The sequence below is a fragment of the Lissotriton helveticus genome, chromosome 4_1 (genome assembly GCF_964261635.1).
Source record: "Lissotriton helveticus chromosome 4_1, aLisHel1.1, whole genome shotgun sequence".
Lineage (NCBI taxonomy): Eukaryota > Metazoa > Chordata > Amphibia > Caudata > Salamandridae > Lissotriton > Lissotriton helveticus.
This window is the reverse complement of record NC_136063.1, coordinates 1670530810-1670545373: the sequence shown is the minus strand read 5'-3', so window position 1 is coordinate 1670545373 and position 14564 is coordinate 1670530810. Positions and strand designations below refer to the sequence as shown.

General features: G+C 40.1%; 6 non-coding genes across 6 annotated transcripts; 3 read left to right on the top strand and 3 right to left on the bottom strand.

Annotated features, from left to right (window-relative positions):
• Nucleotides 1-1284: 1284 nt before the first annotated feature.
• TRNAQ-CUG (transfer RNA glutamine (anticodon CUG)) lies at nucleotides 1285-1356 on the top strand. The gene has a single exon. It is a non-coding gene; the product is annotated as a tRNA-Gln (tRNA).
• An 827-nt stretch (nucleotides 1357-2183) lies between these two features.
• TRNAQ-UUG (transfer RNA glutamine (anticodon UUG)) lies at nucleotides 2184-2255 on the bottom strand. The gene has a single exon. It is a non-coding gene; the product is annotated as a tRNA-Gln (tRNA).
• A 1550-nt stretch (nucleotides 2256-3805) lies between these two features.
• On the top strand, nucleotides 3806-3877 carry TRNAQ-CUG (transfer RNA glutamine (anticodon CUG)). The gene has a single exon. It is a non-coding gene; the product is annotated as a tRNA-Gln (tRNA).
• Nucleotides 3878-4703: 826 nt separating this feature from the next.
• Nucleotides 4704-4775, bottom strand: TRNAQ-UUG (transfer RNA glutamine (anticodon UUG)). Its single transcript has one exon. It is a non-coding gene; the product is annotated as a tRNA-Gln (tRNA).
• Nucleotides 4776-6325: 1550 nt separating this feature from the next.
• TRNAQ-CUG (transfer RNA glutamine (anticodon CUG)) lies at nucleotides 6326-6397 on the top strand. The gene has a single exon. It is a non-coding gene; the product is annotated as a tRNA-Gln (tRNA).
• Nucleotides 6398-7222: 825 nt separating this feature from the next.
• On the bottom strand, nucleotides 7223-7294 carry TRNAQ-UUG (transfer RNA glutamine (anticodon UUG)). The gene has a single exon. It is a non-coding gene; the product is annotated as a tRNA-Gln (tRNA).
• Between the last annotated feature and the right edge of the window lie 7270 nt (nucleotides 7295-14564).

The following is a 14564-nucleotide window of genomic DNA, read 5'->3' as shown; positions in this document are numbered from 1 at the left end:
CAACCTGGTACAGGTGGTTTGATGGTATCATGCTTAGCACTCTAGACTCTGAAAACCGGGATCTGAGTACAAATCACAGTGGGACTTATCTAAACTTTACGATTTTCTTTTCCATTCAGTTCTTAGAATTATTAATTGGAAAAACATCTCATTTACTTATAAACTTGTACATATCCACTTTACACGTATGTATCTCCCTATATCTTGCTATATGTCTCTGTATATTTATAGGACAACATAAACACATACATTATAAAAATGCATATAATTAGTAGAGGTGAAAATAATGAAAAGTTGTTGCCTCTCCACATTTGAAACATGAGCTTCTTCTCCTTACTCTTCTATATGTCATGAAATTGAGATAGTCACTTTTTACTCAATTTTGATCTAACAATATAGTTGATTTATACAAAGCATATCATATGATTTGTGAATAATCTTAAAACAGAAAATTAGATCAGTACCTGTGAGGCCTCCAAGCAAAAGCTTATGTTTCACGATTGCAGATCGACTGTTGAAAATCAGCATGAAAAACGTTTTATTTCACAATTTCCATACTAATATACAAAAAACATTTGTACTATCTGAATGATACTGTCATTGTGGTTCTCTAGGTTTGATTTAAGAACACTTCTCTTTCAAAATGTGCTAAATTCGCCTTATCAATAGCGCAGAAAGCTTCAAAAAGGGATGCTGGGAATCAGGCCTCTGAAATGCATTTCAGAAAAACAGGATAGGATTTCTTAATGTCACACTATTTTGTGTAGGAATGTGATGTAAACGTATTATAATGTTTGTATTTCTGTAACTTGTTCAAGCTGATGGACGTTTTGAAAGGAATCAATAATTGTCTCTTTCAACCTACTGGTGTTGGATTTGAGCTATGAATAAACAAAGATGACAGAAATGGAAAAGGTCAAAAGTAATAAAATAGTACCCCCAAGATTTGGACTGGTACCTTTGCATGCAAAGTCCAACGTGCCAATCATTGCACTTTGGCGCAGCCCATGTGAGAGACAAAGAAATGGGTGTATTAGTTTGGAAATGTAAAATGTTTTAATATGACACAGTCAAAGATGATCATTATGATATAACTTGCCTATCCTGATAAACGTTTGCATATTTAACACTGTTATGGAGAATGTATCTGAACAGAATCAAATCACATTATAGCTCTTTACACTATGAGCATTCAACAGAGATATCGTTTCATCAATGTAAGAAATGCCCCTGCACTAATGCGCTCTCTTTTGTCTCAATGGAAAAATGACTCATGTATGGGAGGGTTCCTTGGTGTAATGGTTAGCACTCTGGACTCTGAATCCAGCGATCCGAGTTCAAATCTCGGTGGGACCTACTTGAATTATGAGATTTACTATTTCACCAATTTCTTAGAATTTGGTCTTGGAAAAACATAACGTCAATGTTTTATACTGATACTAATCAACGTATAAGTATGCATCTATGTATACATAGCTATATCCGTCTAGATAGCGATAAGACTATATAAAGAAATCAATTATTCATAAACATATGTATTGAAGCTGAAAACTAAAAACTGTTGTTTCCCATCCACAATTTAAACGTTAGGTTCATTTCCTCTCTCATCTATATGACCAGTAATGAGATAGTTAATTTTTGCTGATTTCTTATATGACAACATGCTTGACTTACACAGTGCATTTAATTGTGAATTTCTTTGAAAGAGAAATTCAGATTATTACCTTTGACACGTCTTTCGAAAGATTTTACTTTATGGTTATGGATTTACTTTAGAAAATCAGAGTGTAAATATATGTGTGTCTGAATTTCACGATTGTTATTCAAAACGTCATATCTTCTGTCCCCATAATACACAATTTGATTCCTCAAGTTTTGTTTTAATGAAGGATTTCCAATTAAAAAGTTCCATCTTCCCCTTATCAATAACAGTAAGATTTAAGAAAGTAATATCTTGCATCAGCCCCCTGTGATGAGTTTGAGAAAACAGAGTCAGCTCGCAAAATGTCTCATTATTTTGAGCCATTTAATTTCCATGTTTTCTAAAAGTTCTATCATTTGCTCACATCGAATAGACTTTCAGAATACAATCAAAAAAATTAATGTTTCACTCTACCCGTGTTAGATTTGTGATATTTATGAATACACTTGACAGAAAAAGATTTGATCAACAGTCATGAAAGTGGTCTCACCGAGATTTGAACTCGGATCCTTGGATTCAAAGTCCAAAGTGCTAACCATTACACCATGGAACCTCCCATGTGACAAGGGAGCAAATTGCTGCAGCAATGTGAACATTTCAAAGTTTTTAATGTTCTACAGTCAAAGACCAACAGAATGTTATTACTTTTCTATTCTGTTCAACTTTTGCATATTGAACTATGTTAGGGAAGGATGTTGCCAAGAGGACTCAAGTAACGCTATCACTCTGTTGAACAGTACTTTTTATGTGAGATACGATTTTGCAATAAAATATAAGATTCCCCCGTGAATGCAATCTCTTCTCTCAAAATGAAAAGCTCAACCTGGTACAGGTGGTTTGATGGTATCATGCTTAGCACTCTAGACTCTGAAAACCGGGATCTGAGTACAAATCACAGTGGGACTTATCTAAACTTTACGATTTTCTTTTCCATTCAGTTCTTAGAATTATTAATTGGAAAAACATCTCATTTACTTATAAACTTGTACATATCCACTTTACACGTATGTATCTCCCTATATCTTGCTATATGTCTCTGTATATTTATAGGACAACATAAACACATACATTATAAAAATGCATATAATTAGTAGAGGTGAAAATAATGAAAAGTTGTTGCCTCTCCACATTTGAAACATGAGCTTCTTCTCCTTACTCTTCTATATGTCATGAAATTGAGATAGTCACTTTTTACTCAATTTTGATCTAACAATATAGTTGATTTATACAAAGCATATCATATGATTTGTGAATAATCTTAAAACAGAAAATTAGATCAGTACCTGTGAGGCCTCCAAGCAAAAGCTTATGTTTCACGATTGCAGATCGACTGTTGAAAATCAGCATGAAAAACGTTTTATTTCACAATTTCCATACTAATATACAAAAAACATTTGTACTATCTGAATAATACTGTCATTGTGGTTCTCTAGGTTTGATTTAAGAACACTTCTCTTTCAAAATGTGCTAAATTCGCCTTATCAATAGCGCAGAAAGCTTCAAAAAGGGATGCTGGGAATCAGGCCTCTGAAATGCATTTCAGAAAAACAGGATAGGATTTCTTAATGTCACACTATTTTGTGTAGGAATGTGATGTAAACGTATTATAATGTTTGTATTTCTGTAACTTGTTCAAGCTGATGGACGTTTTGAAAGGAATCAATAATTGTCTCTTTCAACCTACTGGTGTTGAATTTGAGCTATGAATAAACAAAGATGACAGAAATGGAAAAGGTCAAAAGTAATAAAATAGTACCCCCAAGATTTGGACTGGTACCTTTGCATGCAAAGTCCAACGTGCCAATCATTACACTTTGGCGCAGCCCATGTGAGAGACAAAGAAATGGGTGTATTAGTTTAGAAATGTAAAATGTTTTAATATGACACAGTCAAAGATGATCATTATGATATAACTTGCCTATCCTGATAAACGTTTGCATATTTAACACTGTTATGGAGAATGTATCTGAACAGAATCAAATCACATTATAGCTCTTTACACTATGAGCATTCAACAGAGATATCGTTTCATCAATGTAAGAAATGCCCCTGCACTAATGCGCTCTCTTTTGTCTCAATGGAAAAATGACTCATGTATGGGAGGGTTCCTTGGTGTAATGGTTAGCACTCTGGACTCTGAATCCAGCGATCCGAGTTCAAATCTCGGTGGGACCTACTTGAATTATGAGATTTACTATTTCACCAATTTCTTAGAATTTGGTCTTGGAAAAACATAACGTCAATGTTTTATACTGATACTAATCAACGTATAAGTATGCATCTATGTATACATAGCTATATCCGTCTAGATAGCGATAAGACTATATAAAGAAATCAATTATTCATAAACATATGTATTGAAGCTGAAAACTAAAAACTGTTGTTTCCCATCCACAATTTAAACGTTAGGTTCATTTCCTCTCTCATCTATATGACCAGTAATGAGATAGTTAATTTTTGCTGATTTCTTATATGACAACATGCTTGACTTACACAGTGCATTTAATTGTGAATTTCTTTGAAAGAGAAATTCAGATTATTACCTTTGACACGTCTTTCGAAAGATTTTACTTTATGGTTATGGATTTACTTTAGAAAATCAGAGTGTAAATATATGTGTGTCTGAATTTCACGATTGTTATTCAAAACGTCATATCTTCTGTCCCCATAATACACAATTTGATTCCTCAAGTTTTGTTTTAATGAAGGATTTCCAATTAAAAAGTTCCATCTTCCCCTTATCAATAACAGTAAGATTTAAGAAAGTAATATCTTGCATCAGCCCCCTGTGATGAGTTTGAGAAAACAGAGTCAGCTCGCAAAATGTCTCATTATTTTGAGCCATTTAATTTCCATGTTTTCTAAAAGTTCTATCATTTGCTCACATCGAATAGACTTTCAGAATACAATCAATAAATTAATGTTTCACTCTACCCGTGTTAGATTTGTGATATTTATGAATACACTTGACAGAAAAAGATTTGATCAACAGTCATGAAAGTGGTCTCACCGAGATTTGAACTCGGATCCTTGGATTCAAAGTCCAAAGTGCTAACCATTACACCATGGAACCTCCCATGTGACAAGGGAGCAAATTGCTGCAGCAATGTGAACATTTCAAAGTTTTTAATGTTCTACAGTCAAAGACCAACAGAATGTTATTACTTTTCTATTCTGTTCAACTTTTGCATATTGAACTATGTTAGGGAAGGATGTTGCCCAGAGGACTCAAGTAACGCTATCACTCTGTTGAACAGTACTTTTTATGTGAGATACGATTTTGCAATAAAAGATAAGATTCCCCCGTGAATGCAATCTCTTCTCTCAAAATGAAAAGCTCAACCTGGTACAGGTGGGTTGATGGTATCATGCTTAGCACTCTAGACTCTGAAAACCGGGATCTGAGTACAAATCACAGTGGGACTTATCTAAACTTTACGATTTTCTTTTCCATTCAGTTCTTAGAATTATTAATTGGAAAAACATCTCATTTACTTATAAACTTGTACATATCCACTTTACACGTATGTATCTCCCTATATCTTGCTATATGTCTCTGTATATTTATAGGACAACATAAACACATACATTATAAAAATGCATATAATTAGTAAAGGTGAAAATAATGAAAAGTTGTTGCCTCTCCACCTTTGAAACATGAGCTTCTTCTCCTTACTCTTCTATATGTCATGAAATTGAGATAGTCACTTTTTACTCAATTTTGATCTAACAATATAGTTAATTTATACAAAGCATATCATATGATTTGTGAATAATCTTAAAACAGAAAATTAGATCAGTACCTGTGAGGCCTCCAAGCAAAAGCGTATGTTTCACGATTGCAGATCGACTGTTGAAAATCAGCATGAAAAACGTTTTATTTCACAATTTCCATACTAATATACAAAAAACATTTGTACTATCTGAATGATACCGTCATTGTGGTTCTCTAGGTTTGATTTAAGAACACTTCTCTTTCAAAATGTGCTAAATTCGCCTTATCAATAGCGCAGAAAGCTTCAAAAAGGGATGCTGGGAATCAGGCCTCTGAAATGCATTTCAGAAAAACAGGATAGGATTTCTTAATGTCACACTATTTTGTGTAGGAATGTGATGTAAACGTATTATAATGTTTGTATTTCTGTAACTTGTTCAAGCTGATGGACGTTTTGAAAGGAATCAATAATTGTCTCTTTCAACCTACTGGTGTTGGATTTGAGCTATCAATAAACAAAGATGACAGAAATGGAAAAGGTCAAGAGTAATAAAATAGTACCCCCAAGATTTGGACTGGTACCTTTGCATGCAAAGTCCAAAGTGCCAATCATTGCTCTTTGGCGCAGCCCATGTGAGAGACAAAGAAATGGGTGTATTAGTTTGGAAATGTAAAATGTTTTAATATGACACAGTCAAAGATGATCATTATGATATAACTTGCCTATCCTGATAAACGTTTGCATATTTAACACTGTTATGGAGAATGTATCTGAACAGAATCAAATCACATTATAGCTCTTTACACTATGAGCATTCAACAGAGATATCCTTTCATCAATGTAAGAAATGCCCCCGCACTAATGCGCTCTCTTTTGTCTCAATGGAAAAATGACTCATGTATGGGAGGGTTCCATGGTGTAATGGTTAGCACTCTGGACTCTGAATCCAGCGATCCGAGATCAAATCTCGGTGGGACCTACTTGAATTATGAGATTTACTATTTCACCCATTTCTTAGAATTTGGTCTTGGAAAAACATAACGTCAATGTTTTATACTGATACTTATCAACGTATAAGTATGCATCTATGTATACATAGCTATATCCGTCTAGATAGCGATTAGACTATATAAAGAAATCAATTATTCATGAACATATGTATTGAAGCTGAAAACTAAAAACTGTTGTTTCCCATCCACAATTTAAACGTTAGGTTCATTTCCTCTCTCATCTATATGACCAGTAATGAGATAGTTAATTTTTGCTGATTTCTTATATGACAACATGCTTGACTTACACAGTGCATTTAATTGTGAATTTCTTTGAAAGAGAAATTCAGATTATTACCTTTGACACGTCTTTCGAAAGATTTTACTTGATGGTTATGGATTTACTTTAGAAAATCAGAGTGTAAATATATGTGTGTCTGAATTTCACGATTGTTATTCAAAACGTCATATCTTCTGTCCCCATAATACACAATTTGATTCCTCAAGTTTTGTTTTAATGAAGGATTTCCAATTAAAAAGTTCCATCTTCCCCTTATCAATAACAGTAAGATTTAAGAAAGTAATATCTTGCATCAGCCCCCTGTGATGAGTTTGAGAAAACAGAGTCAGCTCGCAAAATGTCTCATTATTTTGAGCCATTTAATTTCCGTGTTTTCTAAAAGTTCTATCATTTGCTCACATCGAATAGACTTTCAGAATACAATCAATAAATTAATGTTTCACTCTACCCGTGTTAGATTTGTGATATTTATGAATACACTTGACAAAAAAAATTTGATCAACAGTCATGAAAGTGGTCCCACCGAGATTTGAACTCGGATCCTTGGATTCAAAGTCCAAAGTGCTAACCACTACACCATGGAACCTCCCATGTGACAAGGGAGCAAATTGCTGCAGCAATGTGAACATTTCAAAGTTTTTAATGTTCTACAGTCAAAGACCAACAGAATGTTATTACCTTTCTATTCTGTTCAACTTTTGCATATTGAACTATGTTAGGGAAGGATGTTGCCCAGAGGACTCAAGTAACGCTATCACTCTGTTGAACAGTACTTTTTATGTGAGATACGATTTTGCAATAAAAGATAAGATTCCCCCGTGAATGCAATCTCTTCTCTCAAAATGAAAAGCTCAACCTGGTACAGGTGGGTTGATGGTATCATGCTTAGCACTCTAGACTCTGAAAACCGGGATCTGAGTACAAATCACAGTGGGACTTATCTAAACTTTACGATTTTCTTTTCCATTCAGTTCTTAGAATTATTAATTGGAAAACATCTCATTTACTTATAAACTTGTACATATCCACTTTACACGTATGTATCTCCCTATATCTTGCTATATGTCTCTGTATATTTATAGGACAACATAAACACATACATTATAAAAATGCATATAATTAGTAGAGGTGAAAACAATGAAAAGTTGTTGCCTATCCACATTTGAAACATGAGCTTCTTCTCCTTACTCTTCTATATGTCATGAAATTGAGATAGTCACTTCTTACTCAATTTTGATCTAACAATATAGTTAATTTATACAAAGCATATCATATGATTTGTGAATAATCTTAAAACAGAAAATTAGATCAGTACCTGTGAGGCCTCCAAGCAAAAGCGTATGTTTCACGATTGCAGATCGACTGTTGAAAATCAGCATGAAAAACGTTTTATTTCACAATTTCCATACTAATATACAAAAAACATTTGTACTATCTGAATGATACCGTCATTGTGGTTCTCTAGGTTTGATTTAAGAACACTTCTCTTTCAAAATGTGCTAAATTCGCCTTATCAATAGCGCAGAAAGCTTCAAAAAGGGATGCTGGGAATCAGGCCTCTGAAATGCATTTCAGAAAAACAGGATAGGATTTCTTAATGTCACACTATTTTGTGTAGGAATGTGATGTAAACTAAGCATGGGCGGATTTGCGTATTCGCGGATTGCGAAAATACGCGAAATCCGCGAATTCTCGCGGATTAGCGGATTTTTTGGGGGTGTGTATGTTCGCACGGGTTTCTGCAAGTTCGCGAGGGTTTTGTACTATTTCGCAAATTGCGAACTTACTTGTCGGGTCGCCAGTTTAGCGAACTTGTTGTTTCTACGTGCCCAGCCTGTTTGCTAAGCTTTCTTCATCACTGCCACCCTCTGTCACCACTGGCACTCTCTTTGGTCACCCATGCCACCCTCTGGCTCACCCATGTCACCCTCTGTGTCATCACATCACCCTCTAGTTCACCAGTGTACATTATTGGGGCAAAGCAAAGCACTGCCATCCTCTGTCAACACTGGCACTCTGGTTCACCCATGCCACCCTCTGGCTGGCACACCCATGCCACCCTCAGTGTCATCACAACACCCTCTGATTGACCACTGAGTGAACAAACACCTGCTAAGTGCCTTAAGTTTTGCAAACAACAACACCTGCCCTGCCCCAACTGACATTAATTAAGGCTGGCACCTGCTTGTCTGCTCCCTTTCCTTTTTGTTGCAAATGCAAAGTAAATAATTTTTTTTAACAGGATGCAATGGCATACTTGTAACTATTCTGTGACTGTCAGAGCAGGGTCACACAATAGTTGCAAGTAGGCAACCGGATTCTGGAGGGCCCCTTCAGGAAGCACTACAGGTAAATGGTTACAAATGATGAGCTCGAACTTTTGCACCTGCTCGTTCGTTTTGCTTTTGCAAAACTCGTTTTTCGGTAATTTCGCCCTATTCGCGGGGCGCGTCGTAGTGCGAACTGGCCCGTGGAGGCCGCGAACTCGTGCGAGTTACCTCAAGGTTGAGTATGGGCGCCGCCATTTTGTTTGCGTGACGTATTTCCGTTTCCGCCCGCTAAGTGTAATCTCGCCCGACTCGCGCCTTGCGAATACAAGTTCGCACGAGTTCGCGAGAGAAATCGCGTGCGAACTTACTTACGCGCACGTGATCGGGCCGCCATCTTGTTTTTCATTCATTCCTATGTGTCTGGGTATGGTGTTTCTATCCTCTCTATATCTCTGCCATCCTTTGCTTGTTTTACTATTTTTTTGATCTATTTAACTTATTTTCTATCCCTGTATTTTTCTAGATCTATATTTTTGTGTTTTAGGCTATTTTTGTTTACTTTTGAACTACTTTTTTAAACTTTTACTTTCCTTCTTCTCTACTCTTATTCTTTTTCATTTTATCTCCTTACCTGCCCAGAACATGGTGAAGACAGCAGTCAAGCTGCCCAAGACGGGCACCGCAGCCCGTGCCCGGCTCCCGTGTGGTCGATTGAGGGCGGAAATGGTGGTGTCCCGGGAGATTTTCAGCCCTGAGGAGGTGGGCGCACTTGTTTTTTACGTGCAGCGCCGTCTCCCCAGGACCATCGCGGCAGGCGGCAGGATTGCTGCTGGTTACACCAACAGCCAGGAGCGACGGAAGCGGTGGGGGCAGGTGTGCCGGGCCCTTTTTAAGATCACGGGGGTCCAGCGCACCTACAATCAGGTCACCCACCGCTGGACCGACATCCTTGACCGAGAGCGTGACCTGCTAGACGTGCTGGGAGTGGAGGTCCCCGGTCTTGGTGAGTAGTAGTAGCAATTTTTTCATTAATATTTCAAAATCTTCTGTGCATTTCAGGTGCACTGTTCTCCTTCTCTGTGCCGGTGCCACTGCTTATTTGTTATCTATTTTGTGTTCATTTAATTGGGCTGAGTATGAGTGTATTTTACAGAACTGCGTAATGCTAGACACAAAGGGGCAGATTTACAAGCCCCTTGTTCCACGTTTACACTGCCTTACCTGACGCACAGCGACGTAAACGTGGCGCATCCCTGCGAGTCATGTACAACGTGATGCATCTAAGGAGATGCGCCACGTGAATGCCTGGGCCTGCGCCTCAATGGGTGCGTTCCCACGCAGGGGGGGAGTGGGGGGTGGGTGGTGCCGGTCAGGCAGATGTGTGCCTCGCAAAAGTGCCTGCGTAAAATCTACAAGATTTAGCGCAGGCACTTCCGCGACGCTGCTATGTCAATTCTTTATGCCTGCTTGCTTGAAGCAGGCGTAAGGACTGATGCGGTATGTAGAGTATTGGGCAGCCCTGAGCACTGCTATAGTTGCATTGCGCCCACGAAGCGACTCTAGAGATGCGCCCCTATTTCGTCACGAGATGCGTTACGCATCTGCCTACCCTTGCGCCAGGGTTTGCCGCATTGTAATAGCGGCGCATCTGCCGTGACGCAAGGTTAGTTTTGCGTTACGTATTTGTTCTGGTGCACATCTGGAGGTGTCCAGCTCAGAACTCGTAAGTATGCCCGTAAGTGTCAGATTAGCAATTACCTGCGCATCCCTGCAAAGTGTGTGGCACGGCAGCACCACCCATGGTGCGCCGTATTTACAATGCGGCACACCATGGTCCCAAAACGTCACCGAAGCGTTACGCATCGGTGCCGTAAAGGCGGCTCTTTGATGGAGTTGCGTTGCAACGATGGCGCAGCTCCAGCAATGCTGCGTCAAGCCGTAAGTCTGCTTCATGCAGGCGCAGGGTTTCAGTGACGCATCATTGTCCTAAATGACTGATTGAAATTTTATATATTCCCCATAGCCACTTTTAGCATGCGTTCCTGCGCAGGAACGCCATCCCTTGCGATGGAATGCTCCCTAATGGCGCAGGGTTTTAGAATGGGATGCATCTCCCATATGCGTCACGTTGTTAATATACGCCAGACCATGGCGCCTCTCTTGTGGCGCTGCGTCACAAAATTGACGCAAGAATGGAGCAGAAGAGCTGCAAGGGGCTTGTAAATCTGCCCCTAGAGTAGAGGCTCAGGTGCAGTCCTTCCATTGTAGCCCTCTTTTTGGCTGAAATAGTAGGTTCTTGTTCTTTCTAAATGTTTGATTTGGTTGACAAGGACATCGGCAAGCAGCAATCATCAATGTTTTCTGTTATTTCTTTCATGTTGTACGTCAGGTCCGCCCAGGGGCAAGCGGGCGGAAAAGGAGGATGCAGCAGTGGCTCCAAAGGAGGAGGATGCAGGCCAGGGCGGCGAGTGCTCCTTTGCTGGCCCCAGTAAGTTTTCATTTAAATATAGAGGACCTATTGTTGTCCAAGCATTCCTAATTTAATTGTTTCGAAATAGTGTTTAGATAGGAGCAAAATCCATAATACTACTGTTGCAGGGACACTTCTCCACAAACCGAACTATGGACACCAAAGACCAGAGTAATAATATTTCAGAGTGGCGTGTTTGGCACACTGTATAAATAAACCTGGTAGTGTCAGCAGCACAGATTCCTCCTTCCAAAAATTGCAAAACTTTTCGCTCAGTCACTCTAGTCTGGACTCTCTGGAGGAAAAACTACAGAGTCAATTCAAGTTTAAAAGCTTTATTAAAAGTTTAAGTAAACACATATATTAAAATAAAGTTAGTTGGAAATGGAAAAGTGCTTGGTGCAGAGTTGATGAGTACTGGATTGGTAGAAATTTCTTGTGGTCGAGCCGAGCTTTCACCTGGTTTCAAGTTGATGTTCCTCTTGTCCTTAGAAGTCCAGTTTCTGTCTGTTCAGAGAAAAATAATGTATGTTAAAATTAAGCAAGCATTCAACAATTGTGACAAAAAAATTAAGCAAGACAACAGCTTTCCCTGGAAGGAGGGACATTTACTTTAGACTAGAGTAGACAGTCAATTACTTTTTCAGTTGTTTTCACATTTTTTCATTCATAGACCAAATACTAGTGGAGTGGTGTAATCTAACATTCTTAAATCTACTTTGTAGGTGGAACATCTGGTGGCGGGGCCAGCTCGGATGTGGTCATCATTGACTCGGAGTCCGAGGGTCAATCTGGGGAGGAGGCGGCGCTAGAGGAGTCGGACCAAGAAGAAGTACAGACTGTGAGGAAGGAGACAGTGGCGGTGGCGAGTACAGGTAAGCTGGATCATGGTACTATCTGACTCTTAGATAGGATATGATGTGTATCCAGTGGTGGCCCAGTGACAAATTACAATATGGTAATTACAGCAGGCTGGGACCGAAAGACAGATAGAGGCAGAGACAGAGAGAGAGGAAGACAGAAGGAGAGAGAGAGAGAGAGGGAGGGAGCCAGAGGGAGGGTGAGGGAGGGAGACAGAGAGAGAGAGACAGCGAGGTAGAGGGAGACAAAGGGAGACAGAAAGAGGGAGACAGAGAGAGAGAGAGAGAGAGAGAGAGAGAGAGAGGGAGGGAAACAGACATATCGCCTGGGCCTGGTGCAGATGATACGGTTGCTGGTGTGGTTAACGGCTCAGCGGAAAAATCACTCACTTCTGCCACATCTCTTTCATATGAAAGAGCACCAAACCAAGGATACAAGAGAGTTGTGGGAAGGGAAATGGTGATTCAAGCGCCCCTCCCTGCGGACGCCCATGATACTGGCCTGAATAGTTTTGTACTGCCCTGGCTAGTTGCTAGTTGTACTGTGACACAACTTCCTGCTGAATCATTTTGTGTTAATCATATTCCTAAAGAGCATTGCTTACAGATTATGTCTTTCTTTCTTCATATAGTTGGCAATACTAAAACCTCCAAACCAACGAGGAGTATGCTGGCTGTACTGGCCCGGCAACGGAGGCTGGAAGCAACTGTTGCGGAATATCGGCGACTGGTGGAACTCGAGGGGGATGACACGCACTCCAGTGCATCCAACTTAACATCGTCTACATCCTCCTCTGTTACCCCACGTTCTGCCGGTAAGCACAGTGCTCCAGCGAACCGGAGCCGTGCCGGAAGACGCCACCGCCGAGCAGCAAAAGCTGCACCTCGCAGCACTGTTAAAGGTCGCTTGCGCCGTGCACTCCGCAGAGTGTCAGACCTAGAGGCGGAGGTCCAGAAATGGCACAAATTTCAAAATGTGGTGGAGGGCCTCCGCCTAGAGCAAGCCATCCTCCAAGAAAAATATGATGCCCTGGCCCTAAAGCATGATGCCCTGGAGGCCAAACTTACCAGCTTGCATCCCTACAGTGTCCCTTGCCCCTTTTTTGAGACTTTTGGGGGGTGGGAATTGGGAGTTGGGTTTTTTGGGGACTTTTGAGGACTATTTGTTGGGGTTAGGGAGGGTCTTGCGGGAGATTATTTTGTTAGGGATATAAATATACTTTTTCAAACTTTATCTGAGCATACCTGTTTTTTTACTACTTTTGAGCTGGGTGGGTGGTGGTTTTGCAGTAATTTCATTTAACTGAACACTGTCATCGTGTTGGTTCACGTGCAATAGGCCAAATGTTTTCCTAAGTAAATGCCTGTCACGGAGTTTGTTAATTCAAGAGCCCTAGGACTTTGCTGCTAGTACCACTGTCACTCTCTCGCCTCTCCGAATACTCCATTATACTACCTCCCATCCAAAAGCTTATCTTACCTGTAATTTGTGTTTGAGGGCTGGCTCCACCTGGAATTCACAGAGTCCTAACGCGTTCTGCAGCAGGGCCACAACTGGAGTTTCCCGGCGTGGATTTTCTGCAAAACAAAAACAATCAACATTAGAAATGTGGTAGCGGTGCTGACACAACCCTAAAACCTAGAAGCCCCAGAGACAGCACCCCTGAGACAGGCAAGCGAGCAATATAACGCCTACACGTTCACGTGCAATAGGCCAAATGTTTTCCTAAGTAAATGCCTGTCACAGAGTTTGTTAATTCAAGAGCCCTAGGACTTTGCTGCTAGTACCACTGTCACTCTCTCGCCTCTCCGAATACTCCATTATACTACCTCCCATCCAAAAGCTTATCTTACCTGTAATTTGTGTTTGAGGGCTGGCTCCACCTGGAATTCACAGAGTCCTAACGCGTTCTGCAGCAGGGCCACAACTGGAGTTTCCCGGCGTGGATTTTCTGCAAAACAAAAACAATCAACATTAGAAATGTGGTAGCGGTGCTGACACAACCCTAAAACCTAGAAGCCCCAGAGACAGCACCCCTGAGACAGGCAAGCGAGCAATATAACGCCTACACGTTCACGTGCAATAGGCCAAATGTTTTCCTAAGTAAATGCCTGTCACAGAGTTTGTTAATTCAAGAGCCCTAGGACTTTGCTGCTAGTACCACTGTCACTCTCTCGCCTCTCCGAATACTCCATTATACTACCTCCCATCCAAAAGCTTATCTTACCTGTAATTTGTGTTAGAGGGCTGGCTCC